Here is a 26,004-nt window from a genome sequence, read left to right on the forward strand (position 1 = left end):
CCCTTTTGAAACACTTATTAGCACCTTCCATTTGATACCCATGTCATAAAAACACATCCCAGGGTTACCCTAGGTTCATTTTCCTACATGGTGATTTTCCCTTATTTTGTCTCCAAAGCTCTCAGCTGAGTATGTAATGTTCGGTTACACCCGAACTTAGCCCTCCTTACTTGTTAAATTTATGATTTTTCGCCCGCTTTTAACAATTTGGTAAGTATAATTTAGTAATAATAAAATGTGAAAATTACTTATATATGTATATTTTTAAGATTTTAAGATGAAAGTAATCATTTTCGTGGAAATATGGAGATGTTTACATGGGTAGAATGAACTTGAACTGTCCTATGAAATTGTAGATGCCGGTGGTTCTACAGGATAACGTGATACCCTTAATACACAACCAAAAATATCAAGAAGGGTGTCTATGGAAAGATGTTTGTAAAATACTAAAACCCCTTTCTAGTACTGTAATCTTGTTGTACACTGGAAAACAAAGAGTGTACAAAGGGATTTTGCAAGAATTTAATTTTGTTCCAAGGCTGAACGCCGTCAATGCAGAAAGTTGTTATGCGTAAAATACTATAATTTCGGAGCGGTCCGGCATCCGGTTTGTCTAGAAAATATTTGATAGACACAAAGTCTTTGACTTTAGTTTTCGGATTCGCGTTCCAAAACACGTATTTTGATACCTCTCCCGATATTTCTAGACGTGTATTAAGAGTGTCTTGCGGCCTTATAGTATTACCCTTGTATGCTTATTACAATCAAGTTAATGTATTGTGACGATTATGAGTGACACTAAGTGATACTCACATCCCTAGTCTGATGCTAAGTAAATAAAGTCACAACAGCAATAAAGCAGACAGTGCATATGTCTGAGATACTCCTGAAAGTATGCAATGAGAGAAGCTATAAAATCGTGCAATTGTAGTTACAGCTGAGAAATTTGAGAGCTGATGGCCACTAGTAGATTGTGGAAATGGAAGCGCCTAGAAGATGCGAGCGTTGAAATCAGAGAGTATAAAAAGCACAAAATTTAGAGGCGCTGAAATTCAGTTTGATTTGAGCTATCAAGCAGTTTTGATTAAGCACGCAATCTGTCGGGCAATAGTAGGGTTTCATTTGAGCTATCACTGAGTTTGGTTATTAAGCAAGCTATTCGTTGCAAAGTATAAGTGTTATTGTGAAGTACTTTAATAAAGGCCATTTTTCCATTATTCAATATTGGAGTTATTTATTCAACAGTTTAGCGATACGAACGTTGGCAGAAGATTGCAAATAAGGGGAATTGCAGTAAATTCCTTACAGTATATTGAAAGAAAGAGATATTTAACTAGAAAGATAATCAATAATTTTGTAAACTAATTTTTCTATTGAGTGGCCACGGACTTTTGCCATTATTATGCAGTCGTCGGCATAGAAAATAATACTAACTCCCTCTTTATAGTTCTCCTAGATTTTGAAGTTTCGTTCCTAAATCTTACCGACTTTCGGCGGCCGCTAAAAAGTTTGCGCTCAATCTACTTAGCCAACGGAACGAAATAACATGCCGATTCATGCCACAACTGTTTTTTTTGTTGTTGTAGCGTTGTAGCGATAAGGATACTCCCCGAAGGTTTTGGGGAGTGTTATGTTTTCTTGTTAAAGCGGTGCTTCGCCCCATCCAATAGGTAAGACATATCGCAAATTGTCATCACAGTCCTCTAACGGGAGTCCAAAGAAACTTGCTGTTTCAACAGGGGTGGACCATAATGAGAGGGGTGTTAGAGTCGTGATTCAATAGGGAGAGTGCGTTCCTCCTCCGCTAGTTCTGCGTATTTTTCTTTGAGTACCAGATTTGCCGGCATAGAGGTCCAACGTCTGTTTGTGTATATCACTGAGGACCTGCTTGTGCTTTTTTGCTTCATACGGCTGTGTTCTCAGGTGCCGCATTTCCTCATAATGCTTACGGATATGACCTGTTAAGCCCCGGGCGATGTAGCATAATCAATCAGATGTCTGTTGGGATGTCCAGGTTTCTGGGTATTCAACAGAAACTGTTTGTTTAGCATTTCATTTCTCGCTAATGCGGTGTACTCGCGCCTCATTGTGTAGATGGTGTTCTGGGGATATAAGACGCCAGCCCGTAGCGGTTCTGAGGGCACTATTTTTGCAGGCCTGTATTTTCTCCCAGTGAGTAACCTTTATTAAAGTAAGAGTAACCTTTAGGATTGGCGACCATTTCGGGGACGCGTAGCATGCAATCGGCCGGCCAACTGCTTTGTAAGTGTTGATGAGCTTTTCTTTATCTTTACTCCAAGTGCTGCCGGCAAGAGAATTTAGGATTTTATTACGGTTCTGCATTTTCGGTACAATTGCGGCTGCATGCTCTCCAAAATTTAGATCCTGAACGAACGTCACATCCAAGATTTTAGGATGTAAGACAGTCGCAAGGGTGGTGCCATCGACATCGATGTTCAATATGGTCGATATTTGGTGCGTCCGTGTTGTGAATAAGGTCGCCGATGATTTGGTGGGTGACAGTATCAGGTTTCGTGAGGCGAATAAACTAGAGATATTTGTTTATTTTGTTACAAAGCTCATCGATCTGTCGGCCTGGGCCTGTGGCCATTATTTTGCAGTCATCGACTTAGGAAACGATCGTAACTCCTTCTGGTGGTGAAGGTAGGAAGGGGATAGGACACCACCCTGTGGAACCCCTTATTTATTTCTGGTTGACCGTATCAAAAGTTTTGAACGAGCCAGTCGTGGTTGACTGTGTCAAAACATGCCAAACTGCACTAGTACCGTCCTATGATGAGTGTTAATGGCGTTCAGAACGGTGTTAGTGATATGCAGTTTAAGTAAGTCATGCTGATGGCTGGATAACCGAAGAATTTCGTTTAAATTAGGGAATTATAACGGCTTTAAACGTTTTTGTTACTGACTAAAGGGATAATATCGGTAGATAATTGCTGGGTTTCCAGTCTTTGGTAGTGGGTTTATCCTTGCCATTCTCCGTTGTTTTGTAATGGCAAAGGCTTTTAACGACAAGTAGAAAACATGTGCTAGGCTGCTGATGCCCTTATGGCCAATGTGTTTTGGCATCGGCATAGGATTTCCGCCTGGGACTACTGATATGGGAGGCTTGGCCTTTTCAATGGCTTATATTACCTCTGTTGAGGTAACGGGGAGGTGCGACTCGTCATGCTTGTGTTTATGTGTCCGTTGATTTGGATGATATCTAGCATTGTATGCATTGCAAATTGGCTACAGAAAGCAGCCGCGCATTTCCTCGAGTCCGACAGACGAAATTCTACTCGAATAAACTATTCAAATACTAACTAGTATGAATAACACCACAAAGTTATAGTCAATGAACTATTCTAAAACTGACTAGTATGATGAATGCCACGAAATTCTAGTAAATTAACTACCCATCCACTAACTAGTATGAATAATGCCACAAAATTCTAGTCAATGAACTAGAATGTTTGCTGACTACTTTGGCTTTTGACTGCAGGTTAATAGTCCCTCACAAGAGAATCGTACTTTGTTAAAATCACTTTGCATACACATATGTATTTTAATACAGAGTTCTTGTAAACGAATAACATATCAGTGGATTGTTGAAGTGCTTGCGCAAATACGATACTCTAAAGTTAGAATAGTAGGAAAAGAAAGAAAGGTAAAGGGAATAAAAAAAGGAACGGAGGGGAAAAAACAATCGAAATAAAGGGAGAGAAAAGGAAATGATAACAACCTTCATCGACGAGTTATCGACGTATTATCTGCCGTAAATATCGGTTTGTTATCGAAAAATATCGGTGTACTGTGGCTTAATCTGAGTAGATTTACCGGTGGTCCCAACAGGATCAATCCCTTCAACTTTAGGACGAGGTGGAAATCATTTCAAATAGAAATTTAAATTCCATTAAAATCCGGGAAAATTTCTTTGTTTGAGAACTAACAAAGCAGTTTAGTGCTGCTATTAGAAAAGACATTTTGTGTCGGAATTTTATCTCCACTACCCTAAACGTTTTTGACATCTATTTTTAATATGTGAGAACAATATTTGAAATAATATTTTCTGGATAATTGAAAAATCAGGAAGTAATTTCATTATCCTAGGGCATATTTTCCCAATTACATGTTTTACAATGACAAATAAATAGATGGGCATTTTATTTCTTATTATTAGCGATAACAGAGCATATATTGTTTATGAGATTAATGAAACAAAGAATTTGTTCTGGGCAATTCAGAGAGAAATTTTCATAAATTAAAAAAAATATTGTGAATGAAGGTGAGACATAATGTCAGAGTAGATACGAAAGGGTTAAAATATCAAAGTTTATAACCAGATCTGCTCAACCCCTATACACTTACAACTTTTGTTTTTGTTTTGCACTGAAGAATAAGCACAGTTACAAATTCAAGCTCTGAGTAAAAAAAAAATTTCATAGCACTCACTTAAAAATTCGATCCACATGAAAGTGCCTGAATTTCATATGAAAGTACAAAGAACAAGTAAGGAAAGCTAAGTTCGGTTCTAGGAGACAAAATAAGGGAAAATCACAATGTAGGAAAATGAACCTAGGGTAACCCTGGAATGTGTTTGTATAACATGTGTATCAAATGGAAGGTATTAAAGAGTATTTTAAGAGGGAGTGGGCCATAGTTCTATAGGAGGACTCCTTTTCGAGATATCGCCATAAAGGTGGACCAGAGGTGACTCTAGAATTTGTGTGTACGATATGGGTATCAAACGAAAGGTGTTAATGAGTATTTTAAAAGGGAGTTGGCCTTAGTTTTATAGGTGGACTCCTTTTCGAGATATCGCCATAAAGGTGGACCAGGGGTGACTCTAGAATTTGTTTGTAAGATATGGGTATCAAATGAAAGGTGTTAATGAGTATTTTATAAGGGCGTGGTCCTTAGTTCTATATGTGGACGCCTTTTCAAGATATCGCCATAAAGGTGGACCAGGGATGACTCTAGAATTTGTTTGTACGATATGGGTATCAAAAGAAAGGTGTTAATTAGCTTTTTAAAAGGGCGTTGGCCCCAGTTCTATAGGTGGACGCCTCTTCGAGATATCGCCATAAAGGTGGACCAGGGGTGATTCTAGAATTTGTTTGTACGATATGGGTATCAAATGAAAGGTGTTAATGAGTATTTTAAAAGGGAGTGGGCCTTAGTTCTATAGTGGACGGCTTTTCGAGATATCGCCATAAAGGTGGACCAGGGGTGACTCTAGAATTTGTTTGTACGATATGGGTATCAAATGAAAGGTGTTAATGAGTATTTTAAAAGGGAGTGGCCTTAGTTTTATAGGTGGACGCCTTTTCGAGATATCGCCATAAAGGTGGACCAGGGGTGACTCTAGAATTTGTTTGTAGGATATGGGTATCAAATGAAAGGTGTTAATGAGTATTTTAAAAGGGAGTGGGCCTTAGTTCTACGGGTAGACGCCTTTTCGAGATATTGCCATAAAGGTGGACCAGGGGTGACTCTAGAATTTGTGTACGATATGGGTATCAAACGAAAGGTGTTAATGAGTATTTTAAAAGGGAGTGGGCCTTAGTTTTATAGGTGGACGCCTTTTCGGGATATCGTTATAAAGGTGGACCAGGGTTGACTCTAGAATGTGTTTGCACACTATAGGTATCAAAATAAAGGTGTTAATGGGTATTTTAAAAGGGAGTGGGCCTTAGTTTTATAGGTGGACGCCTTTTCGGGATATCGTTATAAAGGTGGACCAGGGTTGACTCTAGAATGCGTTTGTACATTATGGGTATCAAATGAAAGGTGTTAATGAGTATTTTAAAAGGGAGTGGACCTTAGTTTTATAGGTGGACGCCTTTTTGAGATATCGATATAAAGGTGGACCAGGGGTGACTCTAGAATTTGTTTGAACGATATGGGTATCAAACGAAAGGTGTTAATGAGTATTTTAAAAGGGAGTGGGCCTTAGTTCTATAGGTGGACGCCTTTTCGAGATATCTCCATAAAGGTGGACCAGGGGTGACTTTAGAATTTGTTTACGATATGGGTATCAAATGAAAGGTGTTAATGAGTATTTTTAAAGGGAGTAGGCCTTAGTTCTATAGGTGGACGCCTTTTCGGGATATCGTTATAAAGGTGGACCAGTAGTGGAATTCACTAAATTTTTTAACGAAATTTTTCATCGATTTATTTGCGAATCGATAACTATAACGATTTCGTTATTCAGTAACTATTTTGTATCGATATTTGTTTATCGACGATCAGCTCTGTTGTTAATTAAACGTCAAGTAAATCGGCTGCGTTAAAAATCACGGATTTAATATTTCTTGCAATTTTAGGAATTACAGGAAAAGCTGCCTTATTTATAAATCAAATGGTAGTTGAGTACTTGGCGTAAGTTCTATCACAAGATGAAGAATTACTAAGTCCATCACCAGTGGACAGACACCTTCTTAGAGAAGTAGATAACCCATTCCAATTGAATGCAACGGAGTTTCGAAAGCTATACCGACTAAGCCCATACTTGGCTCATGATATTATTTCTCAACTTGATGGTCAATTAAGGGGTACAAAAATTTACCGCACTTACTTACCTTTTGTTAAAATAGGTTAAAACTTCACAATAATAACTTTTAAAAGCAGTTAGTATACGGAATTTATTTATTTTTGGCATTCCTTTTGTACTTTTCGCATTTTTTAGGTTTCCTTAAGCTGTGCTGCCACCATTCTACTATTAAAACGAAATTTAAATGTTATTTATTTCGAGTCGTTAAAACTAAGTTAGTGAATAGTACAATCGATAAGGCAAGCGACAAAATCGTTAATTAAAATCTCGACAAATCGCATCGTTAAAAATTAGTGAACTCCACTACAGGGTTTACTCTAGAATGTGTTTGTACATTATGGGTATCAAACGAAAGGTGATAATGAGTATTTTAAAAGGGAGTGGGCCTTAGTTCTATGGGTGGACGCCTTTTCGAGATGTCGATATAGAGGTGGAACAGGGGTGACTCTAGAATTTGTGTGTACGATATGGGTATCAAATGAAAGGTGTTAATGATTATTTTAAAAGGGAGGGGGCCTTAGTTCTATAGGTGGACGCCTTTTCGAGATATCGCCATAAAGGTGGACCAGGGGTAACTTTAGAATTTGTTTACGATATGGGTATCCAATGAAAGGTGGTAATGAGTATTTTAAAAGGGAGTGGGCCTTAGTTTTATAGGTGGACGCCTTTTCGGGATATCGTTATAAAGGTGGACCAGGGTTGACTCTAGAATGCGTTTGTACATTATGGGTATCAAACGAAAGGTGTTAATGAGTATTTTAAAACGGAGCGGGCCTTAGTTCTATAGGTGGACCCCTTTTCGGGATATCGTTATAAAGGTGGATCAGGGTTGACTCTAGAATGCATTTGTACATTATGGGTATCAAACGAAAGGTGATAATGAGTATTTTAAAAGGGAGTGGGCCTTAGTTCTATAGATGGACGCCTTTTCGATATATCGCCATAAAGGTGGACCAGGGGTGTCTCTATAATATGTTTGTACAATATGGGTATCAAATTAAAGGTACTAATGAGGGTTTTAAAAGGGAGGGAAACTTAGTTGTATATGCGAAGGTGTTTTCGAGATATCGACCAAAATGTTGACCAGGGTGACCCAGAACATCATCTGTCGGGTACCGATAATTTATTTATATATGTGACACCACGAACAGTATTCCTGCCATGATTCCAAGGGCTTTTGATTTCGCCCTGCAGAACTTTTTCATTTTCTTCTACTTAATATGGTAGGTGTCACACCCATTTTACAAAGTTTTTTTTCTAAAGTTATATTTTGCGTCAATAAACCAATCCAATTACCATGTTTCATCCCTTTTTAAACGGTTTTATTTAGCTTGAGTTGACAGGCCGGCCGTTGTGAACGAATCTTGTAATTGAAATTTATGTAACTTCCCGATAAGCTACAAGCTGGAAACTTGGAATATAGTTCAGAACCCGATGACAATGCAATAATAAGAAAAAAAATCGCCGCTAGCTGGCGCAAGGATCGAGATATTCGCAAAATTCGCATTTGTGGTCCGATTTGGCTCATATTTGGAACACATAATACATGCAAGAATAGAAATCGACCTGTGAAAAAAAATCGCCGCTAGGTGGGGCATGGATCGAGATATTCGCAAAATTCGCATTTTTGTTCCGATTTGGCTCATATTTGGAACACATAATACATGCAAGAATAGAAATCGACCTGTAAAAAAAATCGCCGCTAGGTGGCGCATGGATCGAGATATTCACAAAAATCCTATTTGTGGTCCGATTTGGCTCATATTTGGAACACATAATACATGCAAGAATAGAAATCGACCTGTGAAAAAAATCGCCGCTAGGTGGCGCATGGATCGAGATATTCACAAAAATCGTATTTGTGGTCCGATTTGATATGGTCCATATTTGGAACACATAATACATACATGAATAGAAAGCGACCTATGATGCCCGATTTGGCTCATATTTGGAACAAATATTGCATACAGTCCAGTAGAAGTGATATCAAAATATTTTGGAGTTGGAGGAGGGACAAGCATACATGGCGCAGTCGAGTAAAGTCTTTGGAAGGATTATGTATTGAGGACTTAGGTTGTAACAAAATGTCAGGAAAGAGTCCTTGTAATAATGAGTCACTAAATGAACTAAATAGAACGAGAAATAACAGGCAATTAAATAAAGACTAAAAACTTGAAAATAAAATAATTTAAAAAAAATTTTTAAGTTAAACGGTTTTATTGAAAACAATACTTACATGAAATAATAATAATACGAAAAGCTGGAAAATAATTAGGTAGGTCCTAGGTACTAGTGTTCAAGCTCCTTATCAATCTAGGGCGTTGATCAGACAATTAAATAAAACCGTTTAACTTAAAAATTTTTTTAAAATTATTTTATTTCATATTTGGTATATAATTATTGCATTTTTTTCATTTTTCGTAATTTTCGATATCGAAAATTTGGGCTGGTCATAGTCGGATTTCGGCCATTTTTTATACCAATACAAAGTGAGTTCATATAATTAACTGAGTTTAGTAAAGATATATCGATTTTTGCTCAAGTTATCGTGTTAACGGCCGAACGGAAGGACAGACGGTCGACTGTGTAGATAAACTGGGCGTGGCTTCAACCGATTTCGCCCTTTTTCACAGAAAACAGTTATCGTCCTAGAATCCAACCCCCTACCAAATTTCACAAGGATTGGTACATTTTTGTTCGACTTATGGCATTAAATGTATCCTAGACAAATCAAATGAAAAAGGGCGGAGCCACGCCCATTTTGAAATTTTATTTTATTTTTGTATTTTATTGCACCATATCATTACTGGAGTTGAATGTTAACATAATCTACTTATATACTGTAACGATATTAAATTTTTTGTAAATATTTCACTAAAAAAAAAAATTTTTTTAAAGTGGGCGTGGTCGTTCTCCGATTTTGCTAATTTTTATTAAGCATACATATAGTTATAGGGGTAACGTTCCTGCCAAATTTCATCATGATATCTTCAACAAATGCCAAATTACAGCTTGCAAAACTTCAAAATTACTTTCTTTTAAAAGTGGGCGGTGCCACGCCCATTGTCCAAAATTTTACTTATTTTCTATTCTGCGTCATAAGTTCAACCCACCTACAAAGTTTCATCGCTTTATCCGTCTTTGGTAATGAATTATCGCACTTTTTCGATTTTTCGAAATTTTCGATATCGAAAAAGTGGGCGTGGTAATAGTCCGATATTATTATTATTTGTTATTTATTATTATTATTTATTTATCTCAAAGTACATTAAGGCGTGGTCTTTTCATTACACAATTTTTCTTCTTAAATTTAAGCTTAAGGTAACATTAGTTCTAGACAATACGACACAGGCGTGGTAGGGAGGTAGGTTGAACAGGAGGAGGAGAGAGTTAGTGTTTGAAGAGATCTGTTACTGCCGTTTTGAAGCATCCATATGACTTAATGCATTTTATTGGAATAGGTAGAGAATTCCAAAATTTCACAGCACTAACAAAGAATAATCTAGAAGCCGCTACTGTGTTATGCCTGGGGAATACGATGTTGTGAGTTCGCGAAGATTGTACAAATTTTAGTTTCTCATAAAGATATCTAGGTTGTTGAAATTTAATTATTTTATATAAACACAAAACATTTCGGACATTTAGATAGACTTCTATGCTAAATTCAAGTATATTTTTTGAGTATGGTGAAATGTGGTCAAACTTTCTTTTACAATAGATGAATCTTGCCACGTTGTTAATAGTCAAACTTAGTTTATTTTTAGATTCGCAGTCTAAATCTCCATACACATTTTAAAAATAGCTTATTTGAGGCACAATCAGAGCCTTAACTAATTTAAGTTTTATGTTATGAGGTAGACAAAAACAGATATGCCACAGATTTCTGAAAGTATTGTATAGCTTTGATATACTATAAGAAATGTGATGTGTACATGTTAAGCGGGTGTTGACTTTAAAGCCGAGACTAGTAACGACGGGTTGATACTGTAATATATTTCCATCGAGAACTATGGGTGATAGCGCAGTTAGATCAACCGAATCGTGCGATATTGGCAGGACCTGTGTTTTTTCCGCATTCAGGCAAAGGCCATTTGTTTCTGCCCAAACTGATATTTTATCAAGATCTTCGTTTAGCCTAAAGACAAGATCTTCCCTAAGTCCTATTGGGCGTGAAAAATAAATCTGAGTATCGTCAGCATATAAATGTATTGACGAATTTTGACAGCAATGAACGATGTCGTTGATAAAAGTTGTAAATAGTATAGGACCCAAGATTGATCCTTGAGGTACCCCTTAGGGAATTTTACTACGTTCAGAAATTACTTCACCACACTGAACTTGTTGTTGCCTGCTCGAGAGGTAACTTTCAATAAGCTTAATTGAAGCTGAGTCAAACCCGAAATAATGTTTCAGCTTCAAAAGTAATATATCGCGATTGACAGTATCGAAAGCTTTAGAAGAATCTAAAAGAATTAAAAATGTAAGTAATTTGCCATCGAGACTGGGGCGAATATCATCCATTACTTTGAGCATGGCTGTGGAACAGCTGTGACCAGCTCTAAAGCCAGATTGATTGTCAGCCAGCAGTCTATTCTTGCTCAGGTGAGATGTTATTTGATTAGCAATAAACCTTTCAAACACTTTCGATAAAGCTGGTAAAATACTTATAGGCCTATAATTTTGACGGCAGTCATAGCTTTTGCTCTTGGCTATAGGGACAATGTTTGCTACTTTCCTTTGGTTTTGAGGTTATGGCAAAGTTTATGAGATGTCTAAGAGAGGGGAGTGCAGAGGGCAATATTAATTTTAAAAAGCGTAGGCTAAGTCCATCCACACCCACCCGTCTTTGGTAATAAATTATCGCCGTTCATTTTAAATAGCAATCTGAGATGAGGGCCCGGGAACCTACATACCAAATTTCGTCAAGATACCTCAAAATTTACTCAAGTTATCGTGTTAACGCACGGACGGACATGGCTCAATCGAATTTTTTTCGATACTGATGATTTTGATATATGGAAGTCTATCTCGATTCCTTTATACCTGTACAACCAACCGTTATCCAATCAAAGTTTATATACTCTGTGAGCTCTGCTCAACTGAGTATAAAAAGTACTTCCAATGAAGCCAAATTTACACTAGTTTTACACTAACAAATCGAGGTCGAATATTGAAGCACTGAGAAAAATTTAATTCAAAATGTATTCATTAAAAGGAGCATTAAAATTTTTTAAACCTTTAAAATAATTCAACGTTCGATTCGAGTTCAAGGCCAGAACAATAATGTTTATGATAATTATTGTTTATTTTTTTTTTTTGAATTTTTCTAAATTTGAAAAATTGTTTTTTATTTTGGGAATAGTAGGTAGAAATTTTTTCAGATAACCTGCCATAGTTGCGCAGATAGATCCATTTCGAAGGTTGCTAAGCCTTCATCATCAGTACGCTTTAGGCACGCTGCGCTAACCATTTGGCTATACAGCGGTGGTTTGTTTGACTGATAATTTGCTACTTCTATTCCTCTTACCGACTATATGTAATTAGCGTCAGTGGCGTAGTGAGGTTTTCTTGCGCTCGGGACAAACTATCTTTGCTGAATGAACGTTCGCAGCTAGCAATTGATACTGATATAAATCAAGAATATCTGAAGTGCCACCCGCACTTTTTGGAAAAACATATTCTTCATACGAGATTATAAAAGTAAGTAATTCTAACGGAGTTTTAGGTTAAATTTCTTTTCTACTGCGAAGTAATATTTTGCAGTCACATATTTCGATAAAAAGTTCTGTTCCATCGAAATCTGTATTGTAAAATTCACCCAAGTTCTTACAATTTCTTTCTAAGTCGTTATTATCCTTGTTTAACAAACTTCCAACGTCTAAGGGAAATCCAAATTTAAAATTAAGGTCATTTAGTCGTGCAAATATTGTACGTAATTTTTGTTGGAGACGATCGAGAACACTTTTCACAACGCGAGAAATTTCACATTCTGCGGAAAGACCAACATCTCTAGCCGATTCTCCGAGCATTTTGCGGTGCCTTATTTCTTACACGTTTTACTATATCAATATCCAATTTTTCACAAAGAGACTTCGCTTTTTCTATTGCTTCTTCGCAGAGAGTATCTCCAATTTCGGATAGTTCAGTCGCTAATTATTTAAGATAATGATACGTTTCTCTAAAATTCATCCTCGGATTTTGTAATCTGAGCTGCACACTATCAATCCTACTTAATATTTCATAAAAGAATGTTATGAAACTAAAATTTAGTATATTTTGCAACAGAACTGTAGCTTCGCTTCTGGTGTCACTTGTGATATTATTGTCTTTTGCTAATTGTTCTACTCCATTCTCTAGCCCAACGACGATAACGCTAACCGCTTTTATTCTGGCGGTCCATCGTGTTCCAGATTTACGTTTGAAAGTTTTTGTTAAATCATTTTTTAATAATTCCCATCGTAATGTTGATCGTGCGAAAAAAAGATATATGCTTTTAATTATTCCACAACCTGGCGCAAGTGTTCCGGATATATGCATGCATTTTTTAGTATAGAAAATTTTTTCCAGACATCAGTTATATTAAAAATATAAATTATCCAGTAAGTTCCGCGACCATTTGGCGCCGCCTGGTATTAGCGCCAGGGGCAAGATGCCGCCCCCACACTACGCCACTGATCAGCGTTGTGCCATCTATTGCAGATCACGGACAATGTTGGATTTTTGTTTATTGTCAATTACTTTTATTAACGTTCCCATGCGCTCTTGGTTTATTAACAATTATTTTTGTTTTTATCGGCCTATTGATAAAGGAATCAAGGTTCGATTCGAGCCAGAACAATAATTTTTATGATCTAAATTTGAAAAATTGTTTTTTATTTTTGGAAAAATTTTTCATTTAAAATAATTAATTTTTTTTTTTTTTCAATTTAAAAAAGTTTCAGTGTACATATTATATAATATGTATTGTGATTTGCACTTCAATATAAAATATATTGAACAGCCCAAGTTTATAGGTTTCACACATTTCATTAAAAATAAAATCCAAGCTAAAAATTTATAGTTGGTACAAATATAAAGTTTTTAATGATCACGCCTTTAGTTTCGGAGGGTATCGTCCGAAATCCGAAGACCTTAGAAGCCATCCTAAAATCCGGAATATCCGGGCGAAAAGCCCTAGTTGACGCCCATGCTTGCAAATGTTCAAAATCAACTTAAATTAATCTGTTACGATTTGATATGTCTTGGTTATTTGTCTGTGTTTTTTCATAAAAAATTCAAATCAGCTAAACTTTACCACTTTTTCTGCCCTTTCCAAATGAAATGACGATCCACTTCAGTCTGCTTTTTTAATTTCACTGACTATAAAAGCTGTAAGCATCGCTGCATGAAGAGCTAACTTCAAAAATTATGGTGGCCTGACAGCTTCAGGTGATCGCTGTTCTGGCAGTCTGCCTCAATTATTATTTAACTTTGGCAAGCCCTTTCCTTGACATTTTTTTATAATTACAGGTATGTATATTTGTTGCTTCGCGGTTAATTTGGCAGCTTTCAAAATAGCGGAGGAGTTATGTACGTGTTGAGCCTTAGATCTCTGTTTGCAATTTTACACTATATATGCAATGGAGTTTGTTCTGCATTCGCCATTTGTGATTGCGGTTGGTGCTGGCATATCACAGGGCGTCAATCGAAATTAGCGGGACAGACGCAGGCAATCATATCGTCAACCACACCTTGTTGAGTGTCAGACGATCTGCCTGTTCCATTGGAAATTAGCTTCTTTCTGCGCAGCGAATGTTACATTGAAGCTAAACCGTGTCTGAGCAAATAGCACTGCAGTTAACTCATGAAAAGTGTCTGAATGTATTTAGTTCAAGTTCATATATGATTTAGTAGTTCGGAGTAGCTTGGAGAAAATTGCGATGAAAATTCATCCAATTCCATACACAAGTTTTGTGCTAATAACACCTCCTTTATATGCAGATGAAGATTCAATCTGGCGCAAAAGACGTCCCAAAACTTATGTGCATATTCGTTCTTTTTTAAGGAGTATATGTACTGTTTTTTATGCAAAGTACTGTTTTAAAGAGTAAGAGTTTGTTTGACTCTGAATGAGGTGGTTCGTTCTTTGTTGGAATATTGGAATGTATTAGAAAACTCGAATGTGCTCGTATGTCATCTATATGGTTAAAAATTTGATTGGTATCATAAATGAGGAAAAAAGTATAATGTCTCAAAATTCAATTAAGTACCAGAATTTCAATGTTTTACTACTAGCGGCCTTCTATTTTGAAAGAATGTCGAATAGTTGCATTCAGCCCGTCGTTACGATAAACGTATTGATACCTGTAGTTGCAAGTGGCATCTATACCAACTAAGTATCGATATTTGCAGATATTTGTAGTCTCCTTTATTATTGGTTCTTTCACTTTCAAATTTTTATGGTGGGTTTATATATATCTGTGAAAAAATCTGTTTCAAACAATGTTTTGGAAAGGGCCTTTGTGAATAAAGCTAACGGTTAGTTCTGTGGAGAAATACTGTGGAGATCGTGGCCGGTGTTGGACACAATCAGGGTTCTTTTTGAAGTGCGACCGAAGGCCGCCAGCGCAGAAAGGTGTTCTGTGCGATGTTCGCATCTGCCCACATTTAGTAGAAGAAATTTTTAAAGTTTTGCAACCCATAAATCAAAGGCGTTTCAAGATATCATATCGAAATTTAGATGTTGTCCTTGTTATAGTAACGTCAGCTACTTTTGGCCGTTTCGTAGCAAGTCATATCAGCTATCCCTGCTTCGCGATAACTGACGCCAATTGGAAACACGGCAGCCGGTTCTATGTGCCGGAGCAAATTGGGACTTTTTTCCCGACCAAGTCCTTTCATTTCAGTGAAACGTTGTTGCATCCCTCCCAAAAATTGTCACTCAATTGCTCCTTGCAGTTGAACTGCTCCATATCCTCCTGCTCCATGAAGGTATTGAATTTAACCCCGGTCCCAGACTACGGTTCTGCTGCATACGCCGAAAAAGGATAAACCTCAGACGATCATACTCTTGCCAATGTGTGACGTGTAAAAGATGTTTTCATCGTTCGAGCTGTTCTGGAATAGAACCCAACCTTCCGACCCAACCGAAAATTCCACAAAACTTTTGTGGCAAAACTGCCCACGCCCCGCCCCTTCTCTTCCGTGCTGCCAAAACACAAGTGCCAACACATCGATATCTGGTACTCCTGCAGCAATCGGACAGCACATTCCACAAAGCCCAAATCCTTCAAGGCGTATCCACCCATCTCCAACTCCCATAGTGACGACTTCAGAAGTAATAGTTAATATATATATTCCTCCTGCCACCTGCTGTCCATCTGGCTATCGGCATGATGTCAGCGCGCTACTCAGTGGCGAAAACCGTCTTATTTTTGCCGACTTCAACTCTCACAAATATCTCTAGCATTTCAGCTTGCCATTCCAGACTAAAGGCAGGCAGCTATCACAACAAATAGACAATACGACTTTCTGCACCATAAACGGCGATGCACCCACCCGAGCGGCCGGCCACTGACACAGTTCTTCAGACATTTTCATCGTCAGCGCAGGGCTCATATCTATCTCTTTCTCCGTCCCACCGGTTGTGTGAGTAACTCCAGTGCGGCTGATAGTGATCAAAAACAGCTCTCCCACGCTGGTTAGGCAAAAGAATACCTTTTCAACCAGTCACCTCACAAGTGATCACAAATGCTTTCTTTGTTATATATGTATATATTCCAGTGGCGATGAATATTGTAACGAATGTTAGCAGCACTGAGCGATGCTATCGTCTCTAAGCCGATGCTAAGCAGTGACGTGAATTCACATCCATAGATCAATCACTATGTATCTGCATAAACGAATAAATAATTGCGTCTACACATATGTACCATGTACGTATACGAGCAGCGGAGAGTCAATGCACAAACACATGCATATATCTGAGATACTCCTGAAAGTATGCAATGAGAAAAACTATAAAATTGTGATATTGTAGTTACAGCTGAGAAGTTTGAGAGCTGCTGGACTAATAGATTCTGGAAGCGCCTAGAAGATGCGAACGTAGAAATCTAAGAGTGTAAAAGGCGGCAATTGTAGAGGCGCTGGAATTCAGTTTGATTTGAGTTGTCAAGCAGTTTCGACTAAGACGCTATCTAGCGAGCAAGAGCAGTATTATTTTGAATAGTAGAGTTTCATTTGAGCTATCAATCAGTTTGGTTATTAAGCAAGCTATTCGTTGCACAGTTTGAGTGTTATTGTGAAGTACTTTAATAAAGGCCATTTTGCATTTTTACAAATTGGAGTTATTTATTCAACAGTTTAGTGATTCGAACTTAGCAGAGGATTGCAAATAAAAGGATTTGCAAGAAAATTCGTTACAATTGGTGTCAGAAGAGGAATTGTTGAATGAGTTCCGGAGGACAACAAGGACATGGCAAAGTTCAGTAAATTGAAGATCCAGCAACTGAAGAAGGAGTTGGAGAGCCGTGGATTGAATACAAGTGGCGTTAAACTCGAACTTCAGGCACGGCTACGAGAGGCAATGGAAGCAGAAGGAATTGGTGTGGACGAGTATGTCTTTTATCCTGATGGGACGAGACAACAACAAAAATTGAAGAGAAAAACGAAACATCGCAGACAGTTACGAGCACAGACTTGAACATGATATTGGCTGCAATAGCTGCTCAAACATCGACAGTAACATCAATGTCGTCGCAAATATCATCCCAACTAGAATCACACGAGGTACGCATTTCAGAAATGGCGTCGCCAGTAACATCACAACTGTAAGAACAGAAAACGTATATGTCATCACAGATGGAATCCCAAGAGACACGAATAACATCCAAGATGGAAACACAGCTCGAAGAACAGAGGTAGGTAGGTTGAACTGGCCGGTCCATGAGGACCTCACATAGACTGATTGAGTCCGTAGTGTTACCAGAAGTTTGTTTTAACGACCAAACTGAAAAACCCTATCAAAAACCAGGACCAATGTTATAAAATAACTCCGTCCTCTTGGCAAATACTAGAAGCTTCCTAGGACTTAAGCCACTTGCTGCTTCTAGATCTGACAGCTGTATCACTCCTAATAGCTGGAGTCTTAGCCTGGCAAGTGCAGGGCACGAGCACAGAACGTGCTCGATCGTTTCCTCCTCCAACCCGCACTTCCTACACCTGCTATCACTGACCAAGCCTAATTTAAAGGCATGTGACGCCAGAAGGCAGTGTCCAGTCAGAATACCCGTCATGAGTCTACAGTCCTCTCTTTTTAATGATAGAAGCAACTGTGTTAGTCTAAGGTTGTAAGACCTACACATAATCTTCGACATTTTACAGCCCCGCGCTTGAACCGACGCCTTTTCTGCTTGGTCGATCATGTGCACCTCTCGCCTTCGCTTAATCTCGCCCAATCTAATTGGGACGTCTACGGAGCAAGCTTCAAGGGATGCGCCCTTTTTAGCTAATTCGTCCGCTTTTTCATTCCCATCTATTCCCATATGCCCTGGGACCCAATATAGATGTATGCTTCTCCCTGTCCCGATTCTCTCCAGAGACTGCTTACACTCTAACACGCATTTAGATGCTGTGCTATGCGAGATTATTGCCTTAATTGCTGCTTGACTGTCAATATAAAAGTTAACACGGTTGCAGCTTAAGCTATTCTCTTCCAAGGTTTCTACTGCTTTGGTTACGGCTAATATTTCCGCTTGGAAAACGCTACAGTAATCCGGCAGCCTGTAGGATCTGCTTAATTCCGGATCAGCGCAGTATACCGCAGACCCTACTCCTTCCACTATTTTGGAACCATCGGTGTACACATGTATCGCCTCGTCCGCCATTTGCGCACCCTTGCGCCAACCGTCCACCTCTATTGTGGCCTTAAGATCTCCCTCAAAGTGCAGGTAGGGAATCATGTAGTCTGTTCGTCTTGTGACTGAGGACGCTATACTACTATGGCCATATGGTCGGCGCTCAAGCTGCCCCGAAGCACCGAGCCTGGTTGCGGTCGTTAATGCTTTGTTCTTTGCTACCAGGTCTACAGGTGGAATGTGCAGAATGGCATACAGTGCAGCCGTCGGGGTTGTTTTCAGGGCTCCCGTAATGCAAAGCATCGATAGTCTGCATACCCCCTCTAATTTTTTGAGGTATGTTGTTTTTTGTGTGGCTTTCCACCAAACAAGAACTCCATAGTATAGAATAGGGCTTACAATCGCTGTAAAACCCAATGAGAAAGAGAGGGCGATAGGCCCCACGTACACCCCAGCATTCTTTTACATGCATAGAGTGCCTTTGAGGCCTTCTTGACCCTCTCCTCCACGTTGAGCTTCCATGACAGCTTACTGTCTAGGATGATTCCTAGATATTTTGTGCAAGGTTTCTCCTGTAAGGTCACCGCATCTAACTTAGGCCTGGTCCAATTTGGGACCTTGTACCTCTTTGTAAACAAGACCATATCCGTCTTCTCCGCATTGACTTTCAGTCCGACATTAGATGCCCAGGTATGAATATCCCGAAGCGCCCGATCCATCAAAGAACTAATCGTTGGAAGGCATTTTCCACTTATGACAATTGCAACGTCATCTGCGTAAGCCGTAAGTTTTACGGGTCCCTCATCGAATTGCCTGAGCAGTTGGTTGATGACCAGTGTCCACAGCAGAGGTGATAGCACCCCTCCCTGCGGCGTGCCCCTGTCCACTGATTTCGTGGCCTCGTACAATCCCCATTGTGATGTAATCTTTCTGCAATTTAACATGCAGCCGATCCATCTGATTAAGGCAGGATGTACTTTAATGTAATTAAGACCATCCATAATCGCCCATTTTGCAACATTATTGAAAGCCCCGGCAATGTCCAAGAAGACTCCTAGAGCATACTCCTTATATTCCAGGGATTTCTCTATGCTTATTACCACCCTATGCAATGCGGTGTCTACCGACTTGCCTTTGGTGTACGCATGCTGTGTTGTGGAGAGCAGCTTTCCATCCACGTTGAACTTTATGTACACATCTATCAGCCTCTCAAAGGTTTTGAGCAGAAATGATGTTAAGCTAATGGGTCTATAGTCTTTGGGATACACGTAACTGATCTTCCCCGCCTTTGGTAGAAAAGCTACACGAGCAGTTCTTCAAGAGTGCGGTACATGATTCAGTCTTATGCACCCATCGAATATTATTTTAAGCCATTCCACGACCGCCATACTTAAGACTTGTAGCATGGCCAGGAATATACCATATGGGCCCGGCGATTTAAACTTAGAAAACGTCTTCACTGCCCACTCAATTTTGGTATCGGTCACCAAGCCCGGCACTACTAGCTCCGTGATCGAAGTGTGAGTGATGTCTGCTGGCTCTTCTAAACCGTCTCCCAGTGGGAAATGTGTATCGAGAAGCACCTCAAGGGATTCCTCACTAATACGTGACCATTCCCCGTTCTCTTTCTTTACTAGTACCTGGACTATGTTTCCCTTTGCTAGGACTTTTTTCAACCGTACTGTTTCGCTGGAGCACTCTATGTCCATACAGAAACTTTTCCATGAGTTTCTCTTCGCCCTGGTAATTTCACGCTTGTAGATCCTCAGTAGATCCCTGTACTCGTCCCGACACGCTTCGCTTTCCGCGGCCTTTGCGAGTTTAAACATTTCTTTTACCTGTCTTCTTAGAAGACTCAGCTCATTGCTCCACCATGGCGGCTTTGCTTTTCCTCTGAATCTTCTTAGAGGGCAAGCTTTGTTATACGCAGTCATAAGCGTCCTTGTTAGGAATTCATTCGACTCCTCCAGTTCCTCTACATTAGCAACCTCTTTGGGTTGTCCCAGTTTCGTTTCTACATATTTCTGGAATTTAGTCCAATTCGTTGCCCTAGGGTTTCTAAAGGTTCCTCCCTTCTCTACCCTCTTTAGTGGGATGCTGAAGCTTATATACGCATGGTCGGAGAAGGATGGTCTATCGAGAACCATCCAATCATACCTTGATATATCACGCTCGGAGCTCAATGTAATATCCAGAACATTGCTGGATGTTGGACCAATGTATGTAGGAACATTTCCCCTGTTGGCTATCTGCAAATTGGTTTGCAGGATGTAACAAAATAGAGATTCGCCTCTCTCGTTCGTATCTGCTCCTCCCCACGCATTGTGGTGCGCATTTGCATCTGCGCCTATGACCAACCGCCCTTTACGCCCTTCCTCCTGTACTAGCCTTTTGCACTCCATCGGTGGAACCTCCGCAGCATGGGCCATGTAGCAGGACGCCAGGATAAATGCCTGCTTATTCTTTTGCTCAACGGCCACCGCTACGAGATCCTCGGTGGTGTAATTAGGCAGCATATATGAATGCAGCTGTTTCCTTACCATTACTACAGCTCGCACCCGTCCTTCCGTTTGTGCGTAGTAAACGCCAATCCCGCGCGCGCTAAGTCCAGAAACCTTTCCTCCCGATGAGAGCCACGGCTCCTGGATCAGCGCCACGTCAAACGAACCCTCCTCAAGGGTTAGGAGGAGTTCGCTCGACGCCACTTTACTGTGTTGGAGGTTTATCTGTAGGACTCGCAGCACCATTGGGCTGTTTGTCCCCCTCCAGCACCTTCGTCTTGACGTCGTCGTCCTCCTCTTGCCCTTTTGGTTTAGAGTATTCGAGGCCCCCTTCAGCCCCTCGTGAATGTTGTGCCGTGTGTTCCTCTGTGCGAGTCACAGCACCATTTAGCGGTTGGTCCTCTTCTAGCACGTTCGTGGTGACGTCGGGGACCTCCACCTGTCTTTTTTCCCTTAGGCTTCTGAGGTCCTTTTCGACTTCGCCCACTTCCAGCGTGTTAGGATTTTTATCCTCGGGACTTCTTTTCCTGAGTCGCATGTAAATTTTGCCAGTGCCAAAGGACATTTTGCCAAGCTGCGTGTACAAAATATTCTCCGCCTGCTTGTTTATTTGGAAGATGTAGAACTGACCATCCTCGGTAGGCCGAGATACAGTAAGTACCTTCCAATCCTGTGTCGGTATGTTCGGATTCTGATTCTGCAGAAGTCGCAGTGTATCCTCCGACTTCATCACGCATGGTATCCATACCTTAACTTTTGGTACCGTGGGGATTTGCGCTTTATCCACCACCTCAAACCGCGCGTTCGTGCCTTGCCTTTGGAGGTTTGGAACGACTTCCTCCAGCCACCGCAAGCTCGCGATGTTGTCGCACGCTATCATCTTCACACCATTATACCATCCCCCCGAATCAAAGGTTGGAAGGGGCTTACTTGGTTGTTCCCGCATCATCTTAAGCATTAAGCTAATAAGCTCCCTTTCCACAGATCTCCACCTTTCAGTAGTCATTTGTCCGAACGGACTGCTACGATCAACCAGCGCCACAGTCAGTGACTGCTATGCCACATCACTCATCTTCTCGGGAAAAGCAGGAGTCTTGGTGTTATCTCCCTTTAGAACCTCCGAGAACACCGGAGTCTTCGCGTTAACTCCCTTTAGCGCCTCCGAGAAAGCCGGAGTCTTAGCGTTATCTCCCTTTGGCTTATCTCCTACTTCCGTAGTTGGAACTTCCCTCTGACTGGCAGCTTTCGAGGTAGTTGCTACCTCGCTATTGGAACCCATCTGTCTTACAGCTTTGGGCCTACTTGTCTTGTCTATGCGACTGCCCTGCCTCGCGGCTCTAGGACTGGGTCCTTTCTGCCTCTTGAAAGCAGGCTTGTGGCCTTCTGCCGAACGTTGCCTCTTCATTCTGCCATTCGACGCTTCTTCCTCCTCGTACCGGTTGCAGAACCGAGGGTTTCTCGCAGCAAACCTTTTGAACTGCCTTCGACCTACTTCTACCGCTTCATGGGCCCATTCCAAGCGCTCGATCTCCACTTCTGTTGGGTCGACCACTGCTCCCAAGTGTTGTACAACTCTTAGTGCTGCACGGTACTGCGAGAGAGCTCTTTTACTTCCTCTGCTCCGTACCCTTCTCCACTCTTCTACTCCGTTTTCATTTGTGTGCTTCTCCAACACGGAGTTCATTGAATCAGCACTACTCTCGCTCCCCGAGTCCGACGCATCGCTTAATTCGTATTTGTCGTCCTTGGATTGCGACTCAGTCCTCCTCTTTACATCCTCCTATTTACATCCTCCTATAATGAGTTGTTCATCTTGGTCGTACGACCACCTGCCCGACAAGGCGGGCTCAGCGGTCCAGTATTATATACGGGGAAAGAACCGTCCGCCACAGCAGCGCCCCTTACTGCGGTAAGGCCATAAATACTTCCCGAGATGGCCCGGTATCGGGAAGGCTCCGTTCGAATACAGCCGAATTTATCCCCTGGCTGCAAATCGTCCAATAGGCACGGTCCGCATAACACTCTGGATTAGGGGGTTGGCAGTTCTTGGTCACCGACATCCCGCCGCCCTCCTATGAGGCGAAACGGCGTAGATGTCAGTCCTAAACAGCTCCGCCTCATAGTCGGGCGCTATGGAGTTCGGCTAAGCCCTCACACCAACGACAAGGTGCCTACCCTAGTGAGGGAACAGAAGACATATATGGCATCCCAACTGGAAGAGCAGAAGACATATATGGTATCCCAACTGGAATCACAGGAGGCACGTATTTCAGAAATGACGTCACAGAAGTGTCATTTCAACTGGAAGACTAAAATACATATATGGCATCTCAATTGGAAGCGCAAGAGGCACGTATATCTGAAATGTCGGCAGAAATTTTGGAACAGGTATCATCAAAACTGGAAGCGCAAGATGCAAAAATGGCTCAATTTCAGGCAGAAGTAGATGATTTAAAAGGTCGTATGGAGCAGTTACAACTAAATCGCCCAGCTGTTTCAGCAAGCAATCCAAAGGTAAAAACACCATCCTTTGACGGTTCTGTTCCTTTCCAGGTGTTTAAGATTCAGTTTGGAAAGACCGCAGCAGTGAGCAACTGGAATGCTGAAGATAAAGTTGCTGCACTATTCGTGGCATTGAAAGGATCTGCTGAAATCCCACAGACTATTCCCGAGGGAGAGCGGAACAACTACGAAACATTGACGAGCGCTCTAGAGAGGCGATACGGAAGCGAACACAGGGAGCAGATACACCAAATAGAGTTGCAAACCGCTACCAAAAGGCTAATGAGACTTTGCAGGAGTTTGCGTCAGATGTCGAAAGGCTTGCACATTTGGCAAATGCCGACGCACCCGTGGAATACACCGAAAGGGTAAAAATTCATAGCTTTATAAATGGCATACGGGACGTCGAAACGAAACGAGCCACATACGCAAACCCAAAGCCAACATTTGCAGAAACGGTATCACATGCATTGACTCATGAAACTGCCTCACTATTGAGTAAACCAGCATACAAAGCTTATGGGGTGGAAGTGGAAAGACCAGATTGGGTAGACACAATTTTGGAAGCACTGAAGGGATCACAACAGAAGAATGCCGGTGTTATTAAATGTTTCAAGTGCGGCAACCCAGGTCATATTGCACGACATTGCAGCACCGGTACCAATAGCTCAAACAATGTGAGTGGCCGTAAACGCAGAGCTGAAGAAGATGAGCAAATATCCAAGTCCACTCAATCGTTAAACTAAAGCGAGTCAGCCGCAAGGGGCGACAGCTGACTCCCTCAATTGAATGCCCCATAATCTCTATCTCACAAATTGTAAGGAGGTCGAGCAATCTTACTGTTGGAGGACATGTGGATGGAAAGGAACGTTTACTGACTGTAGATACGGGTGCATCTCATTCCATAATTCGAGCGGATTTAGTCAACAAGAAGATAAGACCATTGCATGGAGCAATATTGCGTACAGCCGCTGGAGAAGACAGCACGGTTCTAGGAGAAGTATCATGTGAAGTCGCAATTGGGAACGTCACGGTAGTACACAATTTTATAGTGGCAGAAATTGTTGATGAAATCATAATTGGAGTGAACTTCTTAATCGACCAGGGTATCAAGATCGACATGCAAAGCAAAACGATGCGATATAAAAACATGGATGTACCACTTAATTTCGGCTACGAGAGAGGCTACAGCAGTAAACGAGTGCTGGTGGAAGAGAGTCAGCAAAACCACCGAAATCCGAAGCAGTCATCTGGGCAAAGGTTGATGGAGATTGTGGGACAAACAAATTGTGGGTTGTCGAAGCAGCAAACAAATCAGCACTAAACATACTTGTAGGAAAAACCCTGGCTATGACAAAACAAGATGGACATATTCCGGTAAGAGTACTCAATGAGTTCAAATCACCACTCAAACTGACTAAAGGAGTTATTTTGGGAAGATGCCAGGAGGCTGAAGTAGTTATTAACTGTGAACAGCTCCAGGAACACGTTTCAGCTAGTAATACTGATCTTTCAAATGACATCACGGCATGGACGCAGGGGCTAGAGGAAGCATATCAGAGTAAGGCAAAACAACTGCTCCTAAAGTACGCGAACATATTTTACCAGGATGGTTCTAAACCAGGCCGCACCAACGTTGTGGAACATCAAATTGACACTGGAGATGCGAGGCCGATCGGTCAAGCTCCACGTAGTGTTCTGCTGGCGAAGCGGGAAGTTGTGAAGCAAATCATTCAAGAAATGAGCGACAGCGGCGTCAGCGAACCATCAGCTAGTCCATGGAGCTCACCGGTAATACTTGTAAAGAAGAAGGAGGGAAAATGAGGTTTTGCGTGGACTACCGGAAGTTGAATGACGTAACGAAAAAGGATAGCTACCCATTGCCAAGAATTGACGACACTCTGGACTCGCTATCTGGTACGAAAAGGTTTTCCACGCTGGACTTGAAAAGCGACTACTGGCAAGTGGAGGTGAAGGAGGAAGATAAAGAGAAAACAGCCTTCAGTGTCGGTGATGGTCTTAGGCAATTTACAGTGATGCCTTTTGGACTTTGTAATGCACCAGCTACTTTTGAGAGACTCATGCACCAGGTACTGAAAGGACTACATTGGAAAACATGCTTGGTGTACCTGGACGACATCATCGTATTGGGCAAGCATTTTGATGAACATCATAGGAACTTGGAGGAAGTTTTCCAAAGGATAGCTGGCGCTGGTCTGGAGTTAAGTCCCACAAAGTGTGCGCTGTTTAAAAAGGAAGTAAATTATTTGGGTCACAAGGTAACAACAGAGGGCATCTGCACTGCGAACGAAAAGATAGGGGCTGTAAAGGATTGGCCAAGACCACAGAACCTACATGAATTAAGAAGTTTCCTTGGGCTGTGCATATATTACCGCCGATTTGTACCAAATTTTTCCAGCGTAGCCTATAGCCTCCATGAGCTTACAAGAAAAAGTAAAGCTTTTGAATGGAAGAAGGAGCAAGAAGTGGCTTTCCAAACATTGAAGGAGCGTTTGTGCACTGCCCCAATGTTAGCATATCCGATTCCAGGAGCAACATTTATTCTAGATACAGATGCGAGTGGATATGCTATAGGAGGCGTTTTATCACAACT

This window comes from Eurosta solidaginis, chromosome 5 (genome assembly GCF_040869045.1).
Source record: "Eurosta solidaginis isolate ZX-2024a chromosome 5, ASM4086904v1, whole genome shotgun sequence".
Lineage (NCBI taxonomy): Eukaryota > Metazoa > Arthropoda > Insecta > Diptera > Tephritidae > Eurosta > Eurosta solidaginis.